General features: G+C 46.2%; 1 protein-coding gene across 1 annotated transcript in view; it reads right to left on the reverse strand.

Moving 5' to 3' along the window:
• Window positions 1-11,850, reverse strand: part of SYNGR1 (synaptogyrin 1) — a 360,929-nt gene that overhangs the window by 98,733 nt on the left and 250,346 nt on the right. The window lies entirely within an intron of this gene.

Raw genomic sequence — 11,850 nt, forward strand, 5'->3', positions numbered from 1 at the left:
CCTCTTGGCCAGTGAAAGCTGGTTTCGGAGCAAACATTAGCCATGTCAAAGAGGTTTTGGAGAAGGATTAGTGGGAAGTAAATAGAAAGGAAACTAGAGCAGAGCTGAGATGCAACATGCAGCCCCAAAGGCTGGACACTAGGAAAAATTTTTTCACAGAAAGGGTCATTGGGCACTGGCAGAGGCTGCCCAGGGAGGTGGCTGAGTCACCCTCCCTGGAGGTCTTTAAGGGACAGGTGGATGAGGTGCTAAGGGGCATGGTTTAGTGTTTGATAGGAATGGTTGGACTCAATGATCCGGTGGGTCTCTTCCAACCTGGTGATTCTATGATTCTATGATTCTATGATTCTATGATTCTATGATTCTATGATTCTATGAAAGAAGGTTGCAAGTTTGTACTTTCCCTGTGCTTGCTGTGCCCTCCATGCATATTCAAACTTGTCCATGTGTGGACAGAGCATGCGCCTCTTTGGAGTAGAAAGCACATCTTCTTGGCCAACAGTGGGATCCACCTCTCAAGAGACATCTAAACGCTGGCTCTTAAGTCTCAGCCAGCTGTCTCAGCTCCCTCAATAGTCAACAAAGCAAGGTGGGCACGTCCAGAAAGCAACTGAATTCCCTGGCTTAATTTTTTACAGTTTGGGATGAATCATGCTGTGGCAGTGCTCAACACTCTTCTTCACCTAGAGAAGGAGACAAGGGCTGCTAGTGTCTGACTGTTCCATTCAATTTAGGGTACTTAATTTTTAGTTGGCAAACACCAAGGACTGTGACTCCCACCTCGGGAGAACAATGTGCCAGTCTATGACAAGCAGCAACAAGTCCAGGAACACAGCTCCAGTCTTGATTTATTTAACTACCGTCAGTGCTAGAATTTGAGCATGGGAATCACTGCCTCAGCAAAATCCAGCTTGCTCAACATGCAGAGCATGCCTCATTGTCCAGCCGTGTTGTCAAAGAATATGTCCCTTGAGGACTTTGAAACATGTAGGAAAGGGTTGCTGGAGCTAGCAGCTTGCTTCTGAGCATGGGTTTTTCCCTAGATCTGGCACAGCACTTTTTAATATCAGCCACCAAACCTTTGGCAATTCACTGGCCCCTGATAACATGAGTAAGTAAAAATTTGGAATAGCAAAACCCAGACATTTAGCCTAACTTAATGTCTATATGTGTCCTCACACTTGGACCATATTTGCCTCTATTTCCAAGTCGGTCTCTGCGAACAGGTCTCAGTGATGGAGAGCAGCTCTGCTGCTGGCAGATCTTCACCCTGCTGGTGGAAACTTTTATCCAGCAAAATGTTTGTTGCTTGGCCGTCTCTGCTAAGGGAGCAGGTGCTGGACATTGGACATTGTTTGGCTAGCTGGTTAAACAAATCCCTATTCTCCTGCCAGAACAAGTAAAGTGAAGCCTTTTCAGCTGCCTCACCCCTACAAGCTCATCAAGAAGCATCCAGCAGCTCAGTTACTGTTGCATATTCAGTTTTGAGGCACAAAATGCCATTCTGGCCATAGCCCTAATGACAGCCATGAGTTCAGCTTTGAAATGGCTCTTGGAAATGACTCAAAACTAGGGTAAAGAAAGGAGAATATTCATGTTGGGATAGTCCAGGCTGTCTCAATATTGCTATGAATGTACCCTTCAAACCACTTGAGTCTTCAGGGCTCAAGCTTGGAGGCCTGTGAAGATAAGTGGTGGGCTTGGCTGGTTGTGGGACAACTTGTGTGTGAGCCTGTTGAAAGCTCTGTCAGTGTTGTCACACCAACTCACCAAATTGAGTTGTTTTCAAGGTAACTGTCAGAAATATCACTTCCCATAGCAACCTGCCACAACCTGCCAGGAAATACGTGCTAGTTGGACTGGGAAAGTCCATCTGTACCGTTGTTTGCTCCCTCATTTGCACCCGACTTGTGGCTGTTTCGTTCACTACAGTGGTGAAGTCCAGAGAGATCCTATTCTGGTTATGGAAGCGGGTACACATTTGGAACATGTGATGAAAATCCACCAAGCTGATCTGCACCATGAAAGGTGGGAAGCAACAGTGGTGACACCAGCCATGGCTGAGTGATGAAAAGTCATGTGAACTTTTTTAAAAGGAGATGTAAGACACTACCCCATTTATTTGTCGTCTCCCAACTCTCTGCTCAGGTATAAACCTCCTGTAGACGGTGCCAACCCTACACTGAAAGAAAGATTGCTAGTTGAACAATCCATCAATCACAGCCCTCACTTTCTGCGAACAGAGGTGTTACTGCAGATACTTTTTTTACATTCCTCATACACTATGTGGCCTTACTCAGTGTTTCCATTGCCTTTTCTTTTGTACATCCCACTTTTACAAACTATCCACCCCCAAAACTGCTGGCCATGGTCATGCAGAGCTGCAGGAGGGTGCTTTGAGATGAGACACGTACATAGTGATTGCTTTACAGTGACAACTACAACATTGATTGTCTGGTTTTCCTCATGGTTTAATTATTTACTTGTTTATCTTACAAAATAGTTCTATTGATTGGCAGCTTTCTTCTTATGGACTTCTGGGTGTGATAATGACCAGTGACTCTACAGAGTCCTACATCTTTTAGGAGTTCATTTACCCATTTGATCAAATCATACCAAGAACCATCTTTTCTGCCAGGCTTTTGCAAGTAAATGGTGCTGTGTCCATCCATCCATCAGGCTGAATGAACAGAATCCCTCAGCAACAAATCTAACTATGCTGCAATTTCAGGCTCTCCCTAAGAAAACTTTCTGAAATGCAGACTAAAATTGTATAATTTCAGATGGGAAGTGTAACTGCCTTCTGAGAAAAATGGGAACATGCGCTCCATTTTAAGCCTGTTACAGAAAGGAATTACTTAGAGAGTCACGCGGACGCAAAGCTAATATCATCCTCTAGATAGCAACTGCTGCATCTATAGTGCTGCTCAGCAATGTGCAGAAATAGAAGTAGACAGAAATCTAACCAGACAAAAGCCATTTTTTTTTCTGATGTCATTTTGGTGCCTAGACATGGCTCCTGAGCTGTGAACATCTCGATGGCCTGACCATGTCCCAGTGCTTCCTTCTCACCCCCATTCTCTCAGACACCTGCAGTCTTCTTTGAAGAAGGGACATGGTGAACGTTTCCCAGAGACATGTCAGGACACAGAGGGAAAGGCAGAAACGTGGATTCTATCTGTCAACTCACAATGAAATACAGTGACACCCCCTTCCCCCAGCCCCAAAAGAAAGCTTTAATTTTTTTTTTCTGGTTAAAAGAAGTGTCTGGCTCAATCCCTAGACCAGCTGCTTCCTACATAAATAAGAGGCATGCACGGTGTACAGAAAAGAATATTTGACATTCCTAATCAATTAGATAAGGGGAAAAAAACAGGCCATTTTCCTGTTCAAAATAAAATTATCATGGTTACTTCAGATTTCAAGGGCATTTATCTTTCATCTTCAGACAGGGGGGCACTAAGAAGGTTGCAGGTTATTCACCCAGGGCTGGAGAATGACTAAGCTGCTAGCTAGGACAGAGAAGACAAGGACCAGGTCTACCAGGGCATTTGGATGGGAATAGACGAGGCAGTTCTGTTGCCAGTCAAGTCAGGCGTGCCTTGGTACAGCCAGGCTTTTGTGAGGACTGAGCCAGGCCTGGACTAACTGGTAGCATGGGAAGAGGGAGTTAAAATACCTTAAACCAAATTGTTCAAGGGAAGCACTCCCGGATCTTGCCCACGTGCTCCCTGGCTTTGAAAACTTGTATAAACATTTACCCAAGGAAATGCCAAGGAAATCAAGGTGAGGAAGAAGGTGGCTGGGAGGGCTGTAGGATCTGAAGGAGAACACAGGCGCCTTCCCTACACCAGTTCAGCTCAGGGTATTTCAGTGGAAGAGGCACAACCTGAAATGTGTTGGATATCTTCTACTCAAAACCATAGGAGTCTCCAGGCCCCAAGGCAGGTGCCAAGCATCACCGCCAGCCTCACAGCAGAGGCAGGAGCCAGGGCTGCAGCTCACGGTGCCCTCTCCTTGAAGAGGGCATGTCTCTCTATGGATCACCAACAGCCTTTACGGGCTCTCCATATACCACTGGAGAAAGGATGAGGTTTTTGAGAGGACTACCTCTGCCATCTCCCAGTTCAGGGGGAAGAAGTAGCCCCTCAGCACTGCCCTTCGCACTGCCTCCCTACAGCCAGGGCAGGCGGATGGATTGTAGGTTCTTCGCATGGGTTTTATCTCAAGCAGCTCCAGCCCCCTCCACACAGTTCCCGGAGACTTAAAGTCCAGGCGGCTGTATCAGAAGTCTTGGTGGCTGCTGCTCTGGTTTTGCTATACCACTTGTGTGTTCTTCCAAGATTTGCCAGGACAGTGTTTTTCCCCAGGAAAAAAAAAAAAACGCCAATAAGGCAATGAAGCATCTGAGCCTACAAAACCCCATCTCAGATCCAGAGGAGCCCTCTGGAGACTGTGGTTGCTTGTGAAACCCTGAGCCTGTAGTGCCACCTAATGAGCAGGCGCCGTTCAGAATCCCCATGCACACTCGTGTGCAGGGAAACCAGGCAAAGGGCTCCTCAGGGCACTTCATTCCTCTCTGATGAATTTCATTCCTCTTCCAGTGCTTCAAAAATGACTTATTCGATCCCTGCAACCAGCCATTGGGCAGCAGATAATACTAATCCTTTTCTGCGGACAAGTCTCAGAGCAGCGTTTTTGCAAAGCCCAAATACATAAGACAAGTCAATAGTAGTTGAGTAACAAAGTAGAGTAACTCCTTCCTCTGCATCACTTCTGGGAATATTGCTTCCAAGGTACAGGGCAGAGAGGTGACTTGGTGCAGTGTTGCAACCCACACCTTCCTCCTGGGACTCACCATTTTTTTCCCTGTGCACCACCAGGACTCTCCTGACTGACAAGCCACGAACTTCAGTTTTTTAGGAGGCAGAAGTTGGACTCTACTTGATTGGAGAGGATGGTGGCCAGGTGTGAGGATCAGGAATGGCTCTAAACGGGTCTAAAGGACATTCCCTCAGGATGAAACCAGCTGGTGCTCAGTTTTTATGTAGGAAATCACTGATGAATAGGACAACAAATGCTCCGTGCAAAGTGCAAGCTTGGTGCTTGTGGCAACAGCTGCCTTCTCAGACCCAGAGAGCAAGACGCCAAGATTCCAGGGTGCCTCCCAGGGCTGCATTTGGGTGTCTGGCCTCTGCCAATACAAGGAAACACCCCAAAGGGCAACGCATCACCCAGGACAGGCAGCGACCTAGAGGAAGCAGGTAGAAAACATGTGAGAGTTCAATCCCTCCCTAGAGTTTTGGAGACAGGGATGTGCATTCCTCCTCCTCTTCCTGTCTACCTCTTCTGTCATCATCTGAGGTCAGGCACCCATCAGAGCAGAGGCCTCTTGTAAAGGTGCCATCACAGTGCAGCAAGCATGTGAGTGATACCTGTGCAGTCACAGCCCTTTCCCAGAAAGGACGTCTGAGTTAAACACTCTCCTCAGCCTGGAGGGACCACAACCCACACTTTCCACCAGCCTGGTCTGCCCTACCCTTCCTGACATGCCATGGGTTTTAATATATTATGTCTGTAGTATGGATGAAGAGTATCTCCCGGCTCCTGTATCCCAAGGGCATAATATGGATGGGTTCTGCCTTGAAGGCTGGGTGCCTGCTTCTGGCACCAAAGCAGGAGATCTGAACGCAAATGCCAGTCATGTTATGGCCAGCACAGATGCTGAATCCCTCAGCAAAGTGTGAAAGACCCTCTGGCCCCAAACCTATTTTTTAAGTATTTAAAATTTTTCAGGGTGCTTCAGGCATGAAGGTGACCACTGCATCTCTGGCCCTGCCACCGTGGAAGAACGGGTGATATGCACCATCTCACGTGTAAATAGTCCTCTGTGAAAGAAAGCATTTTTAGAACTGGATGTTCTACAGGCAGGAGGTGACACAAGAGGCTCATACATGAGGGTGGGAGTCCTTGTAAGTTTTAAGTAACTGAACAGCTGATGAAGTTTCTGCAGAGAAGATGGGAGCTAAGGCTTTTCAAAGATGTATCATATGTCCACCGACGGGCAGGCTTTCACTAAACCAACAAAACTCACACTAATTGAAACAACAAAACTCAATTCCATTGAAAACACAAAAATAATTAAAGAAAAAAAACAACTCAAACCACAAAACCTCTTATTTTCCTTTGCCCACCCACACTTGAAGTCTAGGCTGAAAATCCTACTAGAGCTTCTTGTAGAGCAATTTATCTGAATTATGCACTTTGTGTACCAAAGCAGTCCACTTCACTCTTCCTGTGACACTGAACTACCCAGCAGTCAAAGTGACCCGGAGACAAGGAAGACCATTCTCTAGCTAAGTGTCTATCTTGGAAAGTGGAATTGGCATTTCAGCACCTTCACTAGGACCAGTTTAGGTATTTCACATGAGTCAGACAATGGATAACATGGACACATGGTCAGGGATTAGGCTTGGAACACAGACCTCCTCTTGTCCAGGAAAATGACCATGAAGGTGAGGTGTGACATACTTGTTCCCTGGCCCAGTAAACTCAAATTTTCTTGCACCAAGCGGGACAACTTCAGTGGGTGAGTGTGTGCTGCTCTTGCTCCTCAGATAGATCTGGTGTTTGTGGCAGTCTCACAGAAGATGGGATTTCATGGCCCTGAAGACAGAGGAGGGATTGGACCTTGATCACTGGCACTGCTGGTTGTGAGCAATTGAGCTATTGTTTAACAGGTAAGAAAACAAGTCCTCTTCCAGCGGCATTTTCAAAGAAAACCGGTAGCTGCTATTTTCTATACTGACCCTGTTCTGGGAAGTAGCTGAGGCCTTCAAGGACAACTGGGAAGAAACACCTGAGTGGTGTTTATGAGGAGCAACTGAGATAGCTGGGGTTGTTTAGCCTGGAGAAGAGGAGGCTGAGGGGAGACCTCATTGCTCTCTACAACTACCTGAAAGGAGGTTGTGGAGAGGACGGAGCTGGCCTCTTCTCCCAAGTGACGGGGGACAGGACGAGAGGGAATGGCCTCAAGCTCCGCCAGGGGAGATTTAGGCTGGACATTAGGAAAAAATTCTTCACAGAAAGGGTCATTGGGCACTGGCAGAGGCTGCCCAGGGAGGTGGTTGATTCACCTTCCCTGGAGGTGTTTAAGGCACGGGTGGACGAGGTGCTAAGGGGCATGGTTTAGTGACTGACAGGAATGGTTGGACTCGATGATCCGGTGGGTTTCTTCCAACCTGGTTATTCTATGATTCTATGGTGGTTCACGGTCACACCAGTGCAGGAGAAATCTGAGCTGCCCACCAAGTTGAGGTGACACGAGGGACAAGCATCAGCTGTGTGGTGTTCAGAGGATCATGATCTGGGGCTCAGTGCTTACCATCCCATTTAGATGCCCCAGATCTGCATCCAAGGCATGACCCCCATGAAAGAGAAATGCTGGATGCCCTAGCCTAAATAGCACGAAAAGCCCAAGTAGACATCTGTCACGTATGCCTTGTAAGGGGTAGGGAAACCTTGTGCTGGTCAAGTGGGGGCTAAAGGAGGAAGTTTAGTCACATTGAACACACAGGACATATTCTTCTCCATGGCAAACCCCAACCAGAACTCTCAGAGGGACCTAAGCTTGGGCCAGATGATCCTGTCTCCTAGGACTAGCTCCTTGAGCCAAGTCAGGGGGACTTCCATGTTTGTTTTCCTTGTGTGTGTCGTGCAATACCTGGAGACAGAGCTCTATTTTGCTCTGGGGCAAGGGCTCACTGGCCATCCTCTGATGGGAAAACCTTGTGCTGGGAGTGAACCAGCACCAAGTGAGAAACACATGGCAGAAGTGCAGCTTTAAACACATTTTTCACTATCTGCTGTGGCAAGGACTCCAAGTAAACCGAAGAATTGCCAACTGGCAGCAGGGGGCAGCTGCATTCTTTCCACAGGTTTTAAGAAAACAACTTTAAAATTCCCAGCTGATGCGGGCATATCAACCGAGCAGCGTTTCTAGTGCCCTTGTGTAAAATGGCACTGATACCATGAGCATCTTGCCTGCACCTCGCCGTGCTTCCAGCCAGCTCGGTGAGTGGCTGAGTGGGTTGCTTTCCAGGGCCAGAGCAGCACTGACCGTGCCCATTTGCTGCCCTTTATTTCTGTGACGCGTTACAAGGCTGCACACCGAAACCATGATCTGTGTATAAAATGGACCTGCACTTGCAGAGCAGCATGATGAGTGCCATCTACTGATAATTAAACATAGAGCACCGCAGAGAAGAGAGTGAGGCTGATTCACCCATCGAGCAAGTGACACATCGCAAATGGCATCAGCAGGACAACTTCTCACGGCTGCCAGCTCCCATGACATTACGGAGTTGTGGCAGCACAGTGCTCGTAGGCTGCCAAAGCTTGATTCTGCTGCAAGGTCGTTTCTTGAAGCTTCATCAAGCAGCATTTCTTCAGGGATGTGCCAGGGTGTTTTGAATTTTGAAGCTGCGCCGATCTTTGCTGCAGTCTTCTGGAACAAAAAAAAAAAAAAAAGGTTGGCAGGATTAGTCTTTGTGGAATATAAATGACCATTAATAAATTTTTAGTGTTAATGTAAGTGCTGTTATCAACTGGAAGCTGAACCGCTTAATCAGACTGGTAGCAATTAAAATGGTAATTTTTCTGTACTAGATTCTGCCTGCAATTTTTACTTAAATAAAACTCTTTGAAGTTAATTGGAATTTTGATTAAAGGCTCTTGGATCTGGGTCTCTGAATTTGTACTAAGGAAGGTTCAATATTTGCTTTGGTTTTCTGCACATCGAGTTCACTGCATTATATTAGTGCAGCTGTACAATTAGTCGTAACAAGAACAACTCCAATAAAGATTGCTGTAATCTAGTTCTTGATACAGTTTAGAAAAGGTTTTTTTATCACGGAATGGCTTTTAAAGTACTGCTGAAACAGACTGTAAGATCTGAAAAACTTGATTGCTTAAACTATTTGCCTTAATTATTTCTAGTCCCTGTAAATGGCTTAGTAACATTCACTTAATGGTAAATCAGAACTTGAGGTGGTGTGGGAGGAAGGGAGATAGTTTGGATCTCCATAGTTAGGGTTCAGTTTGCTTGTCAGTGCGAAAAAACTCTGCTCAAGCTACTTTATTATCATTAGTACGGTGAAAAATAACCTGTTGTGTACCAGCTTTAAAAGGTAACATTTTTGTCCAAAAACATCACAAAAATACCCCCCCAGCCTTTGCAAAAGACTGACCAGTCTTCTGTTATTGAAGGCAGCAGAAGAACCAGGGGAGCATTGTCGTCACAGCAGTCCTGACTCACACAGGTTTCACTGCAGCCAGCACAACCACAGGAGAGAACAAAGCCCTTGTGAAGGAAGGAGGACTTGCATGGAAAAATCCTCCAGAAAGGAAGGAACAGGTGGTTTTGTTACATTTGGGGTTTACCTGTAACTTTGCTGCATGCTGATGTCATCTTGTGGACAAATATTCTTCACTCGTCGTTCCAGGCAAAGGAGAGGCATTTTTCAAAAGCTGCAATGTAACTGATGCAAATATTGCTTAAACTTTGCTTGGGTCAGTTGCTGGTGTGAGAACGGGAAAAGGCAGAGAGAAAAAGGGAATAATCATGCAGAAATTATGCTGCTGATGTCAAGCATGTGTGTTCTTGTTGTAGATATCTGTTTATAAGAAGAGAATTACAGCTCGCTATCAGAATGCAGGCTGATTCCTTTTGAGAACTCCCTTAGTATTCATTAACAAAGTCTTTTTAATTTTGACAAAATAAATAGATATTCCTGACCTTAAAAAGACAGGTATTAAATATCAAGTTGTAAATACCCATTTGACCGCAAGTTTGTTGAGACTGTGAGATTTATTTATTTATTCTATTTTATCCTAAGGGGGTCATTGGAGCACAGATTCTTCCATTTTCCAGTTTGGCACCACAGTAACTGGATTCAAGTACAAGGAAAGGGATTAAAAACAGATCATTGCAATTCAGAGAAATGTCCTAGTCTTCCTTTGTCTCTGGTTTTTTTTTTTTCTGAAGGTCTCATTTTAGAGAAACAATGTAAATTTTGTCTTAAATGTTTTCCTCCATTCCTTCTAAAACATAGAAGCATAATATGAGAAAGGAAGGATTTAAAAGTAATAGTAATTTTGAACCCTTTTTATTTACTACTTCACAATACAGTACAAAGCTCTTGAATATTCAACAGCCATGCTGTTACGGAACCAAAACCATGTTATAAACCTCAGGGTCTATTTAATGGTTAGCCCAAGGATCACGATTCCCGACAGTGAACTTTGAGTTCTTAAACGGCTGCAGTAAGAATGAGCTCCCTGCCAGTTACTGCATCCACAGGTATGGGCTGAGCATATTGTGTGAAAATGAATGCTTTCAAACTAAACCACTATCATTAACTTGCTCTCTCTGTAGATCTTTTGGATAATATTTGCCGTTTGCACAACGAGGTTCATCCTGTCTCAAACTTCACATATGAACGGTGTCCAAGTGACAGGCTGTCACAGTGGAGGAGCAATTAAGCACACTTCTTGGAGGAAAGGTAGCCACATGTAAAATAAGTCCCTGCTCTGATGAAAAAAGTATGTCCTAGGAGACTTTAATAATCTGTCTTTTAATGTAGTGGCTGGGAAGCAAAAGCTCATTTCTGCATATCAGGTTGGTGTGCGAAGGAGCCTGGACATCTCAGTGCTGAATGCTTGCTCACCTGATCTAGTTGAAGATGTCCCTGCTCACTGCAGGGTGATTGGACTAGATGACATCCATGGTCCTTTCCAAGCCGAACCATTCCATTATTTTATGATTCTATGATTCTATGATGTTCTTATTTTCTTATGCTTTACCCAAGAAAGCCTTGGCTACTTTAAAGAGGTGGCCTTTGGTCCTGCTTGTTTCAAGGTGTCAAACAGCAACATGCGCTCTGTCCACAAAATCCTTGGACAGCCAAGCCACGCCGGATTTCTCCCACATGGCTCCATGACGCTTGCAGCTCCTGCCTTGACAATTAGTCACACTGTTACCTGAAATCTATGAAAAAAAGGAACTCCACAAGCAAATTATTTTGTTTAGAGGGGAGACATTGCCTTCATTCTGCACAGGCTGCTAGGTGGATCTTGGTTCCCGGAGAGGAGAGGAGAGGAGAGGAGAGGAGAGGAGAGGAGAGGAGAGGAGAGGACAGGACAGGACAGGACAGGACAGGACAGGACAGGACAAGAGAAGCTGGGTGCCAGCTGAGGGCAGTGGTTCCTCACGAGGTGATGGACAACAACAGCCCTTTCCACAAGAAAAGCAAGGTGCTATGGGGATCCCGGCTCCCTGAGAGGGGAGAGGAGAGGAGGCTGGCTGCCTGCTATGAGACTGAGACAGAGCAGCTGCAGTTCCTCATGGGACGCTGAACACCGACAGCCCTTTCCATGAATAAAGCAGGGTGCGAGTGGGATTCTGGCTCCCTGAAAGGGGAGGACAGGATGGGGGAAGGGAGGCTGGGTGTCAGCTGTGGGCAGTGGTTCCTCGTGGGATGTTGGAAACTGATGGCCCATTCCACGAGGAAAGCTGGGTGCCAGCGGAAGCCTGGATTTTGGAGAGGAAGGGAAGGTGGGGTGCCAGCAGCAGACAGTGGTTCCTCATGGGGTGCTGGACACCGACATCAGGTCCTGCACTTGGGGCACAACAACCCCGTGCAGAGCTACAAACTAGGAGAAGTCTGGCTGGAAAGCTGCCTGGAGGAGAAAGACCTGGGGGTGTTGGTTGACAGCGACTGAACATGAGCCAGCAGTGTGCCCAGGTGGCCAAGAAGGCCAATGGCATCTTGGCTTGTATCAGAAACGGTG

Source organism: Phaenicophaeus curvirostris, chromosome 1 (assembly GCF_032191515.1).
Source record: "Phaenicophaeus curvirostris isolate KB17595 chromosome 1, BPBGC_Pcur_1.0, whole genome shotgun sequence".
In the NCBI taxonomy this organism is placed as follows: Eukaryota; Metazoa; Chordata; class Aves; order Cuculiformes; family Cuculidae; genus Phaenicophaeus; species Phaenicophaeus curvirostris.